This window comes from Lipotes vexillifer, unplaced genomic scaffold (genome assembly GCF_000442215.2).
Source record: "Lipotes vexillifer unplaced genomic scaffold, Lipotes_vexillifer_v1.1 scaffold591, whole genome shotgun sequence".
Lineage (NCBI taxonomy): Eukaryota > Metazoa > Chordata > Mammalia > Artiodactyla > Lipotidae > Lipotes > Lipotes vexillifer.
The window spans coordinates 4,685,869-4,701,696 of NW_006791954.1; the positions used below are offsets into that span (position 1 = coordinate 4,685,869).

Here is a 15,828-nt window from a genome sequence, read left to right on the forward strand (position 1 = left end):
GTTTCCCACTTTTTTTTTTCGCCTCACTCTCACTCCCAAGCCTTTGAGCCTGGGGAGCCACAGGCTAAACTCACAAGCACTTCTTGGTATTATTATCAAGGGGTATTTTAAAATGCTGAATAGAACTTTATGGAGAAAGACAATGTTAGGAGGGAAAGAAGGTGATACATTTGCTAATGTCTGTGTCAGTCTTAGATCTCTTAATATTTTGGCTTACCATGCCTGTGGAGGCAAATAGGTTATCAAATAGGGGAGCCAGGAATTGGCTTCTAACTTGCCATTTAGGCTTGGCAAAGTTACAGCAATTTAGTATGACTACACTGAATACTTTATTTTTTTTGAAGATGTTGGGGGTAGGAGTTTATTAATTAATTAATTTATTTTTGCTGTGTTGGGTCTTCGTTTCTGTGCGAGGGCTCTCTCCAGTTGTGGCAAGTGGGGGCCACTCTTCATTGTGGTGCGCGGGCCTCTCACTATCGCGGCCCCTCTTGTTGCGGAGCACAGGCTCCAGACGTGCAGGCTCAGCGGCCATGGCTCCTTCCAGACCAGGGCTCGAACCCGTGTCCCCTGCATTAGCAGGCAGATTCTCAACCACTGCGCCACCTGAGAAGCCCTACACTAAGTACTTAATGCTACTTTTCAGTGTGTTCTACTTAGTGAATACCCCCCCTTTTTTTTTTTTTTTTTTTTTTTTTTTTTTTTTTTTTTTTTACGTGGGCCTCTCACTGTTGTGGCCTCTCCCGTTATGGAGCACAGGCTCCGGATGCGCAGGCTCAGCGGCCATGGCTCATGGGCCCAGCCGCTCCGCGGCATGTGGGATCTTCCCGGACCGGGGCATGAACCCACGTCCCCTGTATCGGCAGGCGGACTCTCAACCACTGCGCCACCAGGGAAGCCCCCCACCCTTTTTAAAAAATATTTATTTATTTATTTGGTTTTTCTGGATCTTAGTTGCTGCATGTGGGCTCCTTAGTTGTGGCATGCGAACTATTAGTTGCTCCACGGCATGTGGGATCTAGTTCCCTGGCCAGGGATCGAACTCGGGCCCCTTGCATTGGGAGCGCGGAGTCTTAGCCACTGCACCACCAGGGAAGTCCCTACCCTTTTGTTTTTCAGGGGATAATTATTTGAAGATAACTGTGTCTCCATTAGGTCTTGGAATGGAGTATGAAGATCATTTCTTGCAGTGTGTGACAGTGGCCCTTGTAACATTGGAGATAACCCCAAAACAAATCCTCTTCTTGGTGGCCCTGGATTCACCTTTCTCTTGCCATCGTTAGTCCAGAGTATTCTGTTCCTGATATGCAGGTTCAGATCCAAAGGTTTTGACTCTGGTCCAGGGCTTTGATTGTGGCAACAAATATGATTATTGGACTTGTGTTCAGCCTAGTCTCAGGTCTTTCTTTCCTGAAGAGTGTCTCGAAGTTTGGCACATCTGTATATCCAAGGAACGTGTGTAGATGTCCTCCCCATTTTAATAATTGGTTTTCAAAAAATTTTTAGTTTCTTAAACTTCATGGATTCATATTAAGCTCCATTTAGATTGAGGCCCCCGAGTGAAAGTAATTTGTTTTTATTTGGTATTTATGATAATTCTTCAGTACAAATTCATCAACCGGCTTTCTGTGCTAATAGAAATGCTGAATCCAATAATCCCTTTTTTTTTCCTCCCAATAATCCCTCTGACTGTGAAACATTCTCCATAAGTCCAGATTGGAACAATTGGTTGTTTAAAAAAGAAAAAAAGGCATTTTCGAAAGTGGTACAGTCTACTGTGGGACAAGCTGTCTGAGGTTTGTAGATAGTGAGTTTCCCTTCTCTCTGCTTCTACCTTCCCTGTGCTCAGGTGTAGGCAGGGTGTTTGTCATCAAAGATCCAGGTATGAGATTAATTTAAACTCTTGCTATCACTGTCTTATAAGGACAGGACTGTCTTTAACAAATATATATATATTTTAAAATACTTTATTTGGCTGCGCCAGGTCTTCATTGCAGCACACGGGATCTTCGTTGCTGCGTGCGGGCTCTTTAGTTGCAGCATTCGAACTGTTGGTTGCGGCATGAATGTTGGATCTAGTTCCCTGACCAGGGATTGAACCTGGGTCCCCTGCATTAGGAGCGTGGAGTCTTAGCCACTGGACCACCAGGGAAGTCCTGACAAATATTATTCTTTTAAATAGGTAATACACTCACGTGGCCCAGAATTTGAAAGGTAAAAAAAACGGTTTACAGTCAATAGTCTGCCCTCCACCCTTGTCTACTCTTCATTCCAGTTCGTCTCCCCAGAGTCAGCTAATATCAGTTTCTTGAGATCCTTTGCAGAGATGCTGTGTACATGTAAAGCAAATACATACATTTCTTGCATTTTTTTAAACGAGTGTAGCACACTGCTAATTCTATCTGCAGTTTGTAAGAAACTTACTTTGACCATCATTCCACATGAGCAGTAAAGAGAGTGGGCACCTGCCCTATACTGGTAGATATTTAATGTTTCCAGTCTTTTGCTGTTACAGACTATGCTCCAGTGAATAACTATATATATTTGGTCCTTTGCATGTGTGACTATATCTGTAGGGTAAATTATAAGTGGAATTGCTGAAGCTGCTTTTTTGAGGCCCTGTCATTCACTTATGTGACAATTTTTGAGCTCCTGCTGTGTGCCAAGCACTGTGGTAGGTGCTGGAGATACAGCAGTGAACAAAACTGACTCAGACCTTGCACTCATGTGGTTATGGTCTAGTGGGGGAAACATCCATTAAACAAATAATTAATTACTCTTGCTGTAAGTGCTGTGGAGAGAGCTAATGGGAAGCCTAACCCTGGTTCATTGGGAAGGCAGGCACTCAGGGAAGGTCCCTGAGGAATTGACTTCTAAGGCTGAAACCTAAAGGATGAGGGGAGGAAATGGCATAGATGAAGGTCCTGAGGAGGGAAAGAACTTGGCTATTTTGAAGAATTGAAGGAAGTTCCAGTGTGTCTGGAGCTTAGGGAGTGAGAAGCAGAGAGATAGGAGGCAAGGCTTCAGAGAGTGTGAGTTCTCCAAAGATACAGATAAATGGCATAGTGAATTTTGAGCTCACCTTTACAATAGACATTTTTTCCTGCCACTTCTTTCCACATGTAGTAGTTGACCACTGTTGATGCTGAAACCATCAATATCATAAAGGAGTATGATGCCTGTACAGTGGAATGTGTTTTCTGAAAACTTTCCTGGGTAAAGCCTATTCTTTTAATCTTGATTTCTTTTAAGTCCTGCAAATTAAACTTGTGTGGCTGGATTAGGGCTTAAAGTTTTGGGCTCTCGAGAACTGATTTGTAGATTGTTGGGGAGCAATTCTTATATGGGGGATGATGGGATTGTTAGTTTGCCAGACCTGCTTATTTAGGAAACAGAAAACCTCTTCACTTCTGGAGACTATTGACTGTTTTTTTTGTAAGCCTCATGGGGCTGGAGAGAGAACACAGATGTTCTTATTGTGAACTACTGAATATAATTTGTCATACCCATCATCTAGGCCATATGTCTTAACATGATGCCTATGACTTATTGGACATGCAAATGAATCAGTAGCTCAAGGGCCATTATAACTCTGAATATATGAAAACATTTTTATCTGCTATATCTGCTGTATATTTTATATTGACGTTTGTTCAGGAATCACAGTACTCTTCCCCAAAGCCCAGGTGGTCCTGTTTGATTTAGTACCTTTCTTTTGTAATTGGATCAGCTTGCCCTGTTTTCATAGCGCAAAGTAGACTCTTGGTTTAGCAGACCATCACCAGTGATCAAGGAATGAAAATGTGCAAATTTTTCTAGCATTTCAGCAAGAAGCATATGTGTATTTGATGGCTTAAGGGTGTTAGAGTGAGAGAAAGAGACTCTTCAGTGAAAGTCATAGCTTTGTTATAAGATTATCTGTGGTGAGTTGGGACTTAATATCTTTGAAATGAGGCATGACACTTCTCTCCATGTGGAGTCTGGATCAACATTTTATGGAGCATCTGCTTAAATTTTCTTTCAGGCCTTTTTTTAAAAAAATTAATTTATTTTTGGCTGCGTTGGGTCTTTGTTGCTGCATGCGGGCTTTCTCTAGTTGTGGCGAGCGGGGGCTACTCTGTTGTTTGTGGGCTTCTCATTATGGTGGCTTCTCTTGTTGCGGAGCACAGGCTCTAGGCACACGGGCCTCAGTAGTTGTGGCTTGCGGGCTCTAGAGCACAGGCTCAGTAGTTGTGGTGCACGGGCTTAGTTGCTCCAGGGCATGTGGGATCTTCCCGGACCAGGGCTCGAACCCGTGTCGCCTGAATTGGCAGGTGGATTCTTAACCGCTGCACCACCAGGGAAGCCCAGGCCTTTTCTTAATGGAGACTGTCATCACTGATTTTCCTTACTTCTGACTGTTCTATGTCTAAGCTTTCTACTTTTATATTTGGGGTGTGCAATGAAGGAAGGCACACAGAAGTCGAGGGCTAGTACTATGAGATGGCCAACCTAGAGTGAGAAGAGCTGTTTTTTGTCATCAGTGACTAAGTTTCAGCCTACCTGGTAACAGTCTTTTAAGCTCATTAACAGTTTCTTAGAACTTCTAAAGATATTTTGACAACAGATGGTTATTTTTGTTTTTCAATTAGTTGCATTAAATTGAGGAGAAGACCTTTTAAAAAGGGGGCTAAGGTAATTGATTTTAAGATTTATCCCTCTATTTTTGTGCTTACCTTTGCAGTTAAATTTTGGTCACGAATTCTCATAGTGGCCTGGAAGTTCCTCCCATATTTGACCTGTGGTGCAGTGAGCTCTGGGGTGGTGAACATTGTTTGGTTACACCCAGGCTGTGCCAGAGATTCGGGTTGCATTAGGCAGCCTGCTTCCATTACAGTGAGTGAGACATGGGTTATTTTGGTTTGTTTGGGATTTTCTACTCTCTTTAACTGCATTGGTAACAGATCCAGTACTGACCTCATTTTTTTGAAATTTTGGTCAGTCTGAAGCTTGTTTTTGTTTATACGGCGTTAGTTTTTTTGATTTTTAGTAATTAAATTTAAAAAATCAATATAGTAAGAATACATCATTTAAAGAGTCAACTAATACTATAAGTCTTACAATTTAAAAAGCTGCTCCATTTCTCCTTATTTATCCTTAATCACTTTGAATACTTCTGGTATTTTTTTCCTGATGTATATTACCTTCGTGTTTCTACATAGTATACTCACACTGTTATGTCTTGGTTTTTCAATTCTTAGATATTATCTACTGAATTTCTACTGTGGACACTGAATTTTGCATTCTTATGTTGCTTTTCACGCTCAACCCTTCCTGCTATCTGCCTAATAGAGATATATCACAATCTTGATTAAATCAGCATTTTGTATTATATATCAGGATTCAAATAGAAAAACCAAGCATTCTTGATATTTCACAGATTACCAAATCATTGGAAGGCCAGGGGAGCATAGGTCAGGGAAAGCCACTTGTGGAGATTGTAAGAAACTGCAACCATTAATAATCTTGGCTGCCTTAAACACCAAAGCAGGCAATTTACAGAATATTGAAAACTGCTGCAAACCACATGTCTGTCATCTGTTGGAGGCCACACACCTGCTCATTGCTCCTGGAAGGTCAGTAGTAGCATCTACCTTCCTTCCGTCTTCCAGATCTTGAGTGAATGAGTTGTGTCAGTGGAATTTAAACCACAGCCTCGTTGACAGGGGATTCTAGGAAAAGTAGTTCCCAGACCTCCAGCCTCCCTCCTCTCCCATGAGTCCAGAAGGGAGTAGAGGTGAGTGTTATCAAAAGAAGGAAAAAAAAAAGCATCCAGTATATTGACTGTGTACTATGATTATATTTCCTTCTTCATACTTTTTTCCCCTAAGTATAATAATTGCCTTTTTTCTTTTCTTTTCTTTTCTTTTTGCTTGATTTTCTGCGTGTCAATCATTAATTCATCCCTAAACTCGGATGAAAGTTTCTCTTTTCAGTACACTCGAACACATTAGTAGAGTCTCTTCCAGAGGCTTTATGAAAAAAGGTCTATAGGAGGGGGTGCATTTTTTGAGGTCTTGCATGTCTGAATCATCTCTTTTCTACCCTCACGCTGGTTGGTAGTGTGATTAGATATAAAATATTATGTTGGGGATCATATGTCTTTGGAAATTTTAAGGCTTTGTCGTTTTCTGACTTTCAAAAATCATATTGTGAAGTTTGATGCTATTCCGATTCTAGATTCTTTGTGTGAGATCTGTTTTTCCTCTGAGAGATTTTAGGGTCTTGTCTTTACCTGCACCCCCTGGAAGACTGCAGTGGAAGCGCAGAGTCTTAATCACTGGATTGCCAGGGAAGTCCCATTTAGGGTTTTGTCTTTATCCCTGGTATTCTGAAATGCAGTGATGTGCCTTGGGATGGTTATTAGAATTCATCATGCTTGGGAATTCCATGGTGGTCCAGTGGTTAGGACTCCACGCTTCCACTGCTGGGGGCCCAGGTTTGATCCCTGGCCAGGGAACTAAGATCCCACAAGCCTGGTGGTGCGGCCAAAAAAAAAAAAAAATCATCATGACTGACCTTCAGTGGGCATTTTCAGTCTGCAACTTATTTCCATCTGTCTTGGGAAGTTTTCTTGTATTAACATCTTTTATAATGTATTCTCTCTCTGATAATTATTTCTCTCTTCTCTCTGGGAACCCCTTTTAGGGAATCCAGATGGTGAAACTCCTAGAATGGCCCTGTAATTTTTTTTCCCTTGTGAATTTTTTTTTCTCATTCAATTTTCAGATAGCCTTAGTTTCTTCTTCCAACTCTTCTATTGTATTTTTAATATTTGCTATCAATTTTTTTTGCTATCAATTTAAAAATAATAAATTTATTTATTTATTGGCTGCGTTGGGTCTTTGTTGCTGCGTGCGGGCTTTCTCTAGTTGCGGTGGCGAGTGGGGGCTACTCTTGGTTGCGGTGTGCGGGCTTCTCATTGTGGTGGCTTCTCTTGTTATGAAGCACGGGCTCTAGGTGCACGGGCTTCAGTAGTTGTAGCACTTGGGCTCAGTAGTTGTGGCTCGCAGGCTTAGTAGTTGTGGCACATGGGCTTAGTTGGTCCACAACATGTGGGATCTTCCTGGACCAGGGCTCAAACCCGTGTCCCTTGCATTGGCAGGTGGATTCTTAACCACTGCACCACCAGGGAAGTCCTTGCTATCAGTTTTTTTAATTTCCAGGAAATTTTTTTGGAATTTTATATATAAATATTTTTGCATGTTGTTAGGAATTGTGTTTTGTTTGCTTTGATTCCTGTCGTTCATGTTAGAGGTTTTCTTGAAATGTCTGATAATTCTTGGCTATGTCTGTTCATTTTTTTTTTTTTTTTTTTTTTTTTTTTTCTTGCGTTCCGCGGGCCTCTCACTGTTGTGGCCTCTCCCATTTGCGGAGCACAGGCTCCGGACGCGCAGGCTCAGTGGCCATGGCTCACGGGCCCAGCCGCTCCGCGGCATGTGGGATCCTCCCGAAACGGGGCACGAACCCGCGTCTCCTGCATCGGCAGGCGGACTCTCAAGCACTGCGCCACCAGGGAAGCCCTGAAGTTTGTTTTTAACTTTGACACTTTGAGAGGGCACATTCTCTTCTTTTTGTGTTGTAGATCCCTAGGCCTTAGAAGGAAAAACAGTTGTTATCTTTTATTGTTGGTATGTAAAACACCTGGAAATGAGGTGTTTGCTGCTGCTCCTTGGTTGCTCTGAGTCGCTTGGAGATCTGGAGCTAAATAGTACCTGTCTTAGCTATGTTGTAGAGGCCAAGTGTAGTACCCTAGTACTCAGGTGTTGGAAGTCTTGCTGTTATTAGCTAAAATGCAGGCTGAGGAAGCCATGTCGGCTGTGACATAGATTTACATTCTAAGATGAACAGCTCTATCAAAACAGCTCTAGTAGAATTTTACAGGTTTCATTGAAACAGTTTTGCTGAATGAAGTCACAAAAACAGTGCTAAATCTAAAGTGTTATTGTCTTGGGAGTTCCCTGGTGGCTTAGTGGTTAGGATTCCAGGCTTTCACTGCCATGGCCTGGGTTCAGTCCCTGCTCGGGGAACTGAGATCTCGCAAGCTGCGTGGCCAAAAAATAAAAATAAAGTGTTATTGTCTCATTGACTATGAATCACTGGCTATGTTTTGAAGCACTACAGCACTCTGAACTATTACTGATTTACTGCAGTTGACTATTTTCTATATATGTTCCCCCACCTTCCCAATGCTTCAGTGCTTTCAGGATAGTAGGATTTTCTCTTTGCTTTGAGGGGTGTGGTAGGGGCTGGGGATGTTTGGTGAGGTCATTCCCTGACCTCTGTTTAGGACGATTTTCAGGTATTATGTTTACAGTTGCTCTTGCATTAGTTATCTCTAGCCATCTTTTTATTGAAGCAGTTTTTCACAGATGTGGTTATTTTATTGCACACAAGAGTAGACTTCTCATTGATTTGTGATCATTTTAGATGAGAGGACTTGGCTGCTGGGTTGCCCTGTAACTGGGAATCATAATCTGTGGTACCTAATATTTACCACATCAAGTCATCTATGAATATGTAGGCTTCTGAGTTTATGTTTTTCGGGCTTTTGAAAAATAATCTGAGACAAGAGGAAAGAGTCATATTAGGGGGAAAAGCTGCATTTTGGGATGTATACTTATGCTCTTATTAGGAAAATTATATTTGAAAGGATTTCATCCTATAGTTATATATCTTTCTTTTGCCTCTATCCTTTTCTCTTCTAGGGTTGTGTTCTGCTTGTAACAGTGAAAAATCATTGAGGTAAAGAGTAAAACATCCAGGTTTAGTTGCAGAAGTCTAGGATTTTCAGTTTAAATTATCATGGTGTGTGTGTAATTTTTAAAAAAAATTAGTTTACTTATTATTTATTTTTGGCTGCGTTGGGTCTTTGTTGCTGCGTGTGGGCTTTCTCTGCTTGCGGCGAGTGGGGGCCACTCTTCGTTGCGGTGTGCGGGCTTCTCATTGCGGTGGCTTCTCTTGTTGTGGAGCACGGGCTCTAGGCGCACAGGCTTCAGTAGTTGTGGCACGAGGGCTCAGTAGTTGTGGCACGTGGGCTCTAGAGCGCAGGCTCAGTAGTTGTGGCTCACAGGTCCAGTTGCTCCACAACATGTGGGATCTTCCCAGACCAGGGCTCGAACCCGTGTCCCCTGCATTGGCAGGCGGATTCTTAACCACTGCACCACCAGGGAAGTCCCTTTGTGATTTTTTAAAAAATTACTTGTTGGATCAATCAGATTTGCTGCAGAGTTGAATTTCCATGATGGGAATATGCGTGCAGTTGGAAAAGTGATTTTTTTCCCTTCATGGAGTAACCTTGGAATTTTAATTAATTCCATTTCTACATATGATAGAAATCTGTTTCACCAGGTTTGACTGAATTGAATTTCAATGGGGAGGGAGCACCTTTTCCATTGAGAGACGAGGGCTGTAGATTATTTTCAGACTATATAAAGCTTTTTTGGGCGGGGAGGGTGGTAAAATATGAATAACAAGAATGTTACTCTAGTCTGTTTCCTTGTATTTTAGAGAAACCAAAAATGCTTTAGTGGAAACTCTCTGCTGTATTCTGTCCTAGAACACATGGAGGCGTGTTCATAGTTCAATGTTGACATCAGTTCCTCCGTAATTATAGGAACCTGTTTGGCTCCTGCTGTTCGTTAGTCTCCTGCAGTGGCATGTGAATACTCTTAGGCAGTAGCTCCTGGCTGTTCTCCCATGTGGGGTTCTGTGACTTAGGAACTGGATGCCATTATGCCACCGTGGTAATGAGTCCCTTCTTCCCCATACTGTACTGCTTTTCAGGAGCAAGGTTGAAGGGCAGGTGGACAGGTAGGCAGACGGCCGTCAGGGGACTTTTAACCCTGGAAGGCTTCCAGTTAGTACCTAGGTCCCTAGCTGTACTCAAGCCAAGGAGAGATGAGGTGTACAGTCTGTGGGATTAGTGAACGAGATAACTGATGGAACTTGTTTACTTGGGTGTGAAGCTGTTGGTTTGTTTAGACTTCTTTGGTATAATAGGCATATTGGATGGAGAAGGATACTACTTTTGGATTTGGAGGATGGCCTACAGAGGCCTCAGATTTCACCTCCTCTCACTCTCCACCTCACCCTGTTCTAGTTACTCTGGCTTTTTCACTAGTTCTGTAACACATCAAGCTCATTACTATCTCAGGCGGTTTTCCCTTTGATGTTTGTGAATTCTTTTTGGAATGCTCTTTCCCCAGATGTTTCTAGGGCTTGGCTGTTCATGGAGAGACTTCTTTGGAGAGCCAGCCCCCAGCCCCCACCCCTCTCCTCATCTAAAAGAACACTGTACCCTACTCCTGCACTCTCCCTTTATGATTCTCTTTTTTCATTCTTTTTGTCAGTAATGGAAATGTTGAGATTGTGTTTGTTTCCTTGTTTATCTTTTCCTCTAGAATATAGGCCCCAAGATTGTAGAAAATTGTCTAGTTCAGCCTCTAGAACAGGGTTTATCAACCTCAGCATTATTGACATTTTTGGACGGGAAAATTCTTTGTTGTGGGAGGTTGCCCTGTGCACTGTAGAGAGTTTAGCAGCTTCTTTGTTTTCTATCTCCTAGATGCCAGTAGCACCTCCTAGTCACGACAGTCAGAATGTCTCCAGACATTGCCACCTGTCTCCTGGGGGACAAAATCACCCTGCTTGGGAACCATTGTTATAGAACAATGCTTTGGCACCTAGTGGGTGCTCAATAAATGTTTATCATATGATAGATGGATTAATGAATGAATAAATTCAGCAAGTTAAGATTTTTTGGTACACTGAACTACACATGTGTATATAGCCTTGTGTTTCTTCCTTACTTCTTTTCTTGTCTTTTCCATTTCTGGCACATTGATCCATCCTTCACTTCTTTTTTCCCTCAACTCAGACTTGCTTGCTCTTTCAGACAATGCTACTTTTAAATTTGGTTCGGTTCAACAAGTGACAGATGAGCCCCTACTCTTCGCTGTAAAATAATAGGAAAGAACTATAGAAGGATACGGTGCTGTCTGTGCTTAAGAGCTCATTGGGTAAAATGGACACAGATACATGAAATGTTCCTCTAAAGTTTCTTAGTTCAGGGTAATGTCTAAACTGGTACCAGGGCCATTATAGGGTTATTTGAGGAATAGTTGTTAAGTGAAATGCTTATCAGAGTGGGGTGATTGCTGTTGAATTTGGAATCCAGTTTTAACAAAAACCTACCCATTCAGGGAATTCCTTGGTGGTCCAGTGGTTAGGACTCTGCACTCTCACTGCCAAGGGCCCAGCTTCGATCCCTGGTCGGGGGACTAAGATCCTACATGCTGCATGGTGTGGCAAAAAAAACCCTACCTAATCATTTTCTACTTATTTTCATTGTTGCAGTTACCCTTGGTTTCTTGCTATTGATTCTGTCAGTAACATGGTTGAGAAATATGCAAAGTGGGCTTGCTCATTTTGCACTTGTTTGATGGGAATGTTTCTAGGGTTGGTTATTTTATTGAATGGTCTTGAACAGCTGACTCATCAATGGTTCTTTTTAATATCCGTAAAACCTTTTTTTAAAAAAACTTATTTATTTACTTATTTATATTTATTTTGGCTGCGCCGGGTCTTAGTTGCAGCACATGGGATCTTTGTTGCGGCATGTGGACTTCTTTAGTTGTGGCATTCAGACTTCTGAGTTGCGGCATGCAGACTCCTAGTTGCGGCATGCATATGGGATCTAGTTCCCCGACCAGGGATTGAACCCAGGCCCCCTGCATTGGGAGCTTGGAGTCTTACCCACTGGACCACCAGGGAAGTCCCATCAGTGAGTTTTTAATGTCCTTGCTTGGATAATCTTGCCACCTCTATCCACCTGGTATGAAAATACACCAAACAAAAACCCCATTGTCTGTTATGTGACTTTTCTTTGTCCTAGAGCAACTGATCTTTCTCTTTCTGCTGAATATTTGTTCCATCTCTCATACTGTTAGGTGTTTTGTTTTGTTTGTTTGTTTGTGTTTTGAACTATGGGATCAGAAGAATTGCATTGGGGGAACATTTGGAACCTTTTCCTCTTGAAGACACAACTGTCTTCTCTTTAGATTAGCTGGAGACAGAGTAGACAGAGCTAAATGGTCTTTCAGTGAGAATCTTGAAATGTCTCTTTTAGCTGTCTGTTTCTTTATATTACAAAGTAGTTTAATAGGATATTAAAGAATTGAACATGTATTTAACAAAAGAGAGATAATTTTCTTGTTGACATCCCAAATTCCTATCCATATGACTGAGTCTTGTAAGGTCAACTAAGGCCCTTGAGACTTTGCTGAGGGAGACAGCCTACTTAAAAATGTTCAAGGTCAGGTGTTTTTTTTTTTCCCCTGTGGGATTTTATTGGGTACTTTGGTACAAAAACTGTAATTTACTCTGTAATCAAAGCTGAGATCAAAGGAAAGTGCTGTTACCTGAGGTCACTCAGCATGAAAGTGGATGTCATTAAGATTTAGATTTAAAATAAAAATTTTTTTCTTTGTAAAATAACTTGGTATTGAAACCTGAGTTTTATAACAGCAGAATACCATTTGAGTAAAGCCCTCAAATTGTAGTGGTAACTGGAATACCTCTTAGATCTTTTAAAATATATGATAAAAAGCAACAACTAAATTGGATTCTTCATTTATCAAATGTAAAAGGAAGCAGTTTCTGTCTTTGTCCTCAGGAGGTTTCCTGCTCTTAAAGTGTCCGAATATTTGGAAATTGAATAGAAAAATAGGTTTTGTCTTCTGAGGAATAGAAGAAAGCACTTTTTAAAAGTGCATTGCTTGAGTTTTATGGAGACTTATCTCTGAATTCTGTGATAAATTTGATATTAAGAAGACTTGAAATAATGCTCTCTGATCTTTATTTCAGAGAAACTGACTCCTGAGGATGTGAAAAGCTATCATGGTTTTTAAGTGGAAAGGCTTAAGAAGGGAATGAGAATTTTTCTGAAAATCAGGGACTCTGAAGAACACAGATGGTGAGGTTTGTAGTTCCAATTTAATAGATCAGAAAGGAAAGACTTAATTCCGTGATGAACCCTCTTTTTTCCTTTTTTTAGTTTAATCTCAGGTTTAACTTCAGGAACGTTACATTCTTTTTTTAAAAAATAAATTTGTTTATTTTATTAACTTTAATTTTGGCTGTGTTGGGTCTTTGTTGCTGCGCATGGGCTTCTAGTTGCGGCGATCGGGGGCTACTCTTCATTGTGGTGCACGGGCTTCTCATTGTGGTGGCTTCTCTTGTTGCAGAGTATGAGCTCTAGGTGTGTGGGCTTCAGTAGTTGTGGCACATGGGCTCAGTAGTTGTGGTGCACGGGCTTAGTTGCTCTGCGGCATGTGGGATCTTCCCGGACCAGGGCTTGAACCCGTGTCCCCTGCATTGGCAAGTGGATTCTTAACTACTGTGCCACCAAGGAAGCCCGCTTCATTTGTTCTTAACTGAAAGCAGTTCTCAAAGCAGACCCTCTGCATTGGGTTAGTGCTTGTAGTGTCGATACTGAATTGGTTTGAATAAAGCTTCTTTAGGGAATCTTCAGGGCAAGGAAAGTTGTGTTAATTTGAATTTATATAAATTGGGCTTCCCTGGTGGCAAACAATGATACACTACAGTAGAGTATTATCACTCCCATTTTACAGGCGAGGACTCTGAAGCTCGAGGAGTGGGGTTACATGTATGCACACTAGGGAGAGAGGCAGACTGACTGAGCTAAGCGCGACCCCCCAGATCACTCAGGAGTAAACTGCAGAGTTAAGGACTCAAACTCAGGTCTCCTGATCCCTTTCTATTTCACCAATCACTATGAAAAAAATCTCCACTGCAAGCTGGTTGGGTTTAGCAATTTTCTGCTATTTTTCCTAAATGAAAACTTAACCCACTCCAAATTCCTATCTTAGTGATAGAATACAAACAGGCTCCGGACACGCAGGCCCAGCAGCCATGGCTCACAGGCCCAGCCGCTCTGCGGCATGTGGGATCTTCCCGGACCGGGGCACAAACCCGTGTCCCCTGCATCGGCAGGCGGACTCTCAACCACTGCGCCACCAGGGAAGCCCCTGAGCCTATTTTAAGAAGGCATCTTTAACTGCATAATGTATTAGTGGCCTTCTGCGGTGGGTGACTTTAAAAAAAGATTTGCCTTGCTAGAGAACTACTGCTTTGCCTAATAAATGACTCTAACTGTCAGACTTAAGTTTGTCCCTTTAGGTCATTTCTTACTCTGTAGCATGTAGATTGGATCAACTGTGGATCTGGAAAGAACTAGGGACTTGTCTGAATCTCTTTTCCGGGTCATTCTAGGAGACCATTTCAGCTGTGGCAATGGCCAAAGTAGGTAGAACTGGAAACCCAGAAAAGGTGGGAACTGAGGTGACTGGAATTAGTTGAAAATGTTTGTTTCTGAATAAACTACTGTTTTCCTTATTCTTGGGCTGCTAGCTTTATGACTGCTATGGGGACTTAAGTGGAATGGTCATAGTGAACCCAGAGAATTTAATAGAAGAAAGGTTTTTTCTTCTCCACGTGTTTCTTTCACTTTAACACCCCCCACGCCCCGAGATAGATGTTCTGCTTATGAGGATTTACTATTTTGATCAGTTTTTCAAGCCTAGTATGTTAGATTCCGGGCAAAGAAAGACTAGACTTAATTTTGAAACCAGAAATGAGAAGGTATTTCCCTTAGAGGGGAGTCAGCTGCTCGTTCCTTGAAGTGAGTTCAGACATCATTCCCTGTGGGAACCACTTAGCCAAAGTACTGTCCAGTTCTTTGTGATTGGAGCAAAAAGCTCTGGTGGGCAGCCAGCCTAGAGTGGCATTCCACTGTAAGGAGTTGGGATTTTGAAGATGTTAACGGTCATGTTTTTGATCAAATTTACTACCTACAAAGGTTCTTGGTTTTATAGAACCTTTGGAATATTTGCCCTTTTATCATTCTCAGGGCATTGAGAGAAGTGTTTAAGTGGTTACTTCTTTATCCACAGAGAGATTTTGATCACCCATGTAAAGAGTTTAGAACCAAACCTCTGCAATTATTTGGCTTTGGCTTTTGAGAGTTCAAGGAGTAGGATTTCCTTGGGGTGACTTTTGGGGGGTATTGTTCTTGAGTTTTAGTTTTATTTTTGCCCCCTACTTCAATGTCTTATGAAGACTAAAGTTCCCTGACTTTAGTCTCATTTGTGAAATGAGGATCACTTACAGACTGTAATAAGGAGACAACTGTATACTTTTTGAGTGTTAAATATTAAGCCACTGATAACTGGATAAATTCTCACGTGGTATTTACACTTTTATCAGATTCCAGTGATGTGACTATACCAGGGGTCAGTAAACTGTGGCCCATGCGTCAGATCTGGTCCATGGTCTGTTTTGTATGGCCCAATGACTAAGAATGGTTTTTACAACTTTCCTTAATAAGTTTATTTATTTATTTTTGGCTGCATTGGGTCTTCGTTACTGCACGTGGGCTTACTCTGGTGGTGAGCAGGGGTTGCTCTTTGTTGCGGTGTGCGGGCTTCTCATTGCGGTGGCTTTGTTGTGGAGTTTGGGCTGTAGGCACACTGGCTTCTGTAGTTGTGGTGCACGGGCTTCAGTAGTTGTGGCTCATGGGCTCAGTAGTTGTGGCTCGTGGGCTCTAGAGCACAGGCTCAGTAGTTGTGGTGCGCGGGCTTTGTTGCTCCGTGGCATGTGGGATATTCCTGGACCAGGGATCGAACCCGTGTACCCTGCATTGGCAGGGCGAATTCTTAACCACTGCGCCACCAGGGAAATCCCAGTTTTTACTTTTTTTTTTTTTTTTTT

General features: G+C 41.9%; 1 protein-coding gene across 3 annotated transcripts in view; it reads left to right on the plus strand.

Moving 5' to 3' along the window:
• WIPF2 (WAS/WASL interacting protein family member 2) overlaps positions 1-15,828 on the plus strand; it is a 38,593-nt gene that overhangs the window by 3,276 nt on the left and 19,489 nt on the right. The window contains exons 2-3 of one of the 3 annotated variants that reach the window (XM_007465190.1): positions 1,117-1,353; positions 5,649-5,773. The exons of the other annotated variants lie outside the window; for them this stretch is intronic. The gene's annotated coding sequence lies outside the window, so the exon portion shown is untranslated. The remainder of the gene's footprint in view (positions 1-1,116; positions 1,354-5,648; positions 5,774-15,828) is intronic. 3 annotated transcript variants of the gene reach the window in all.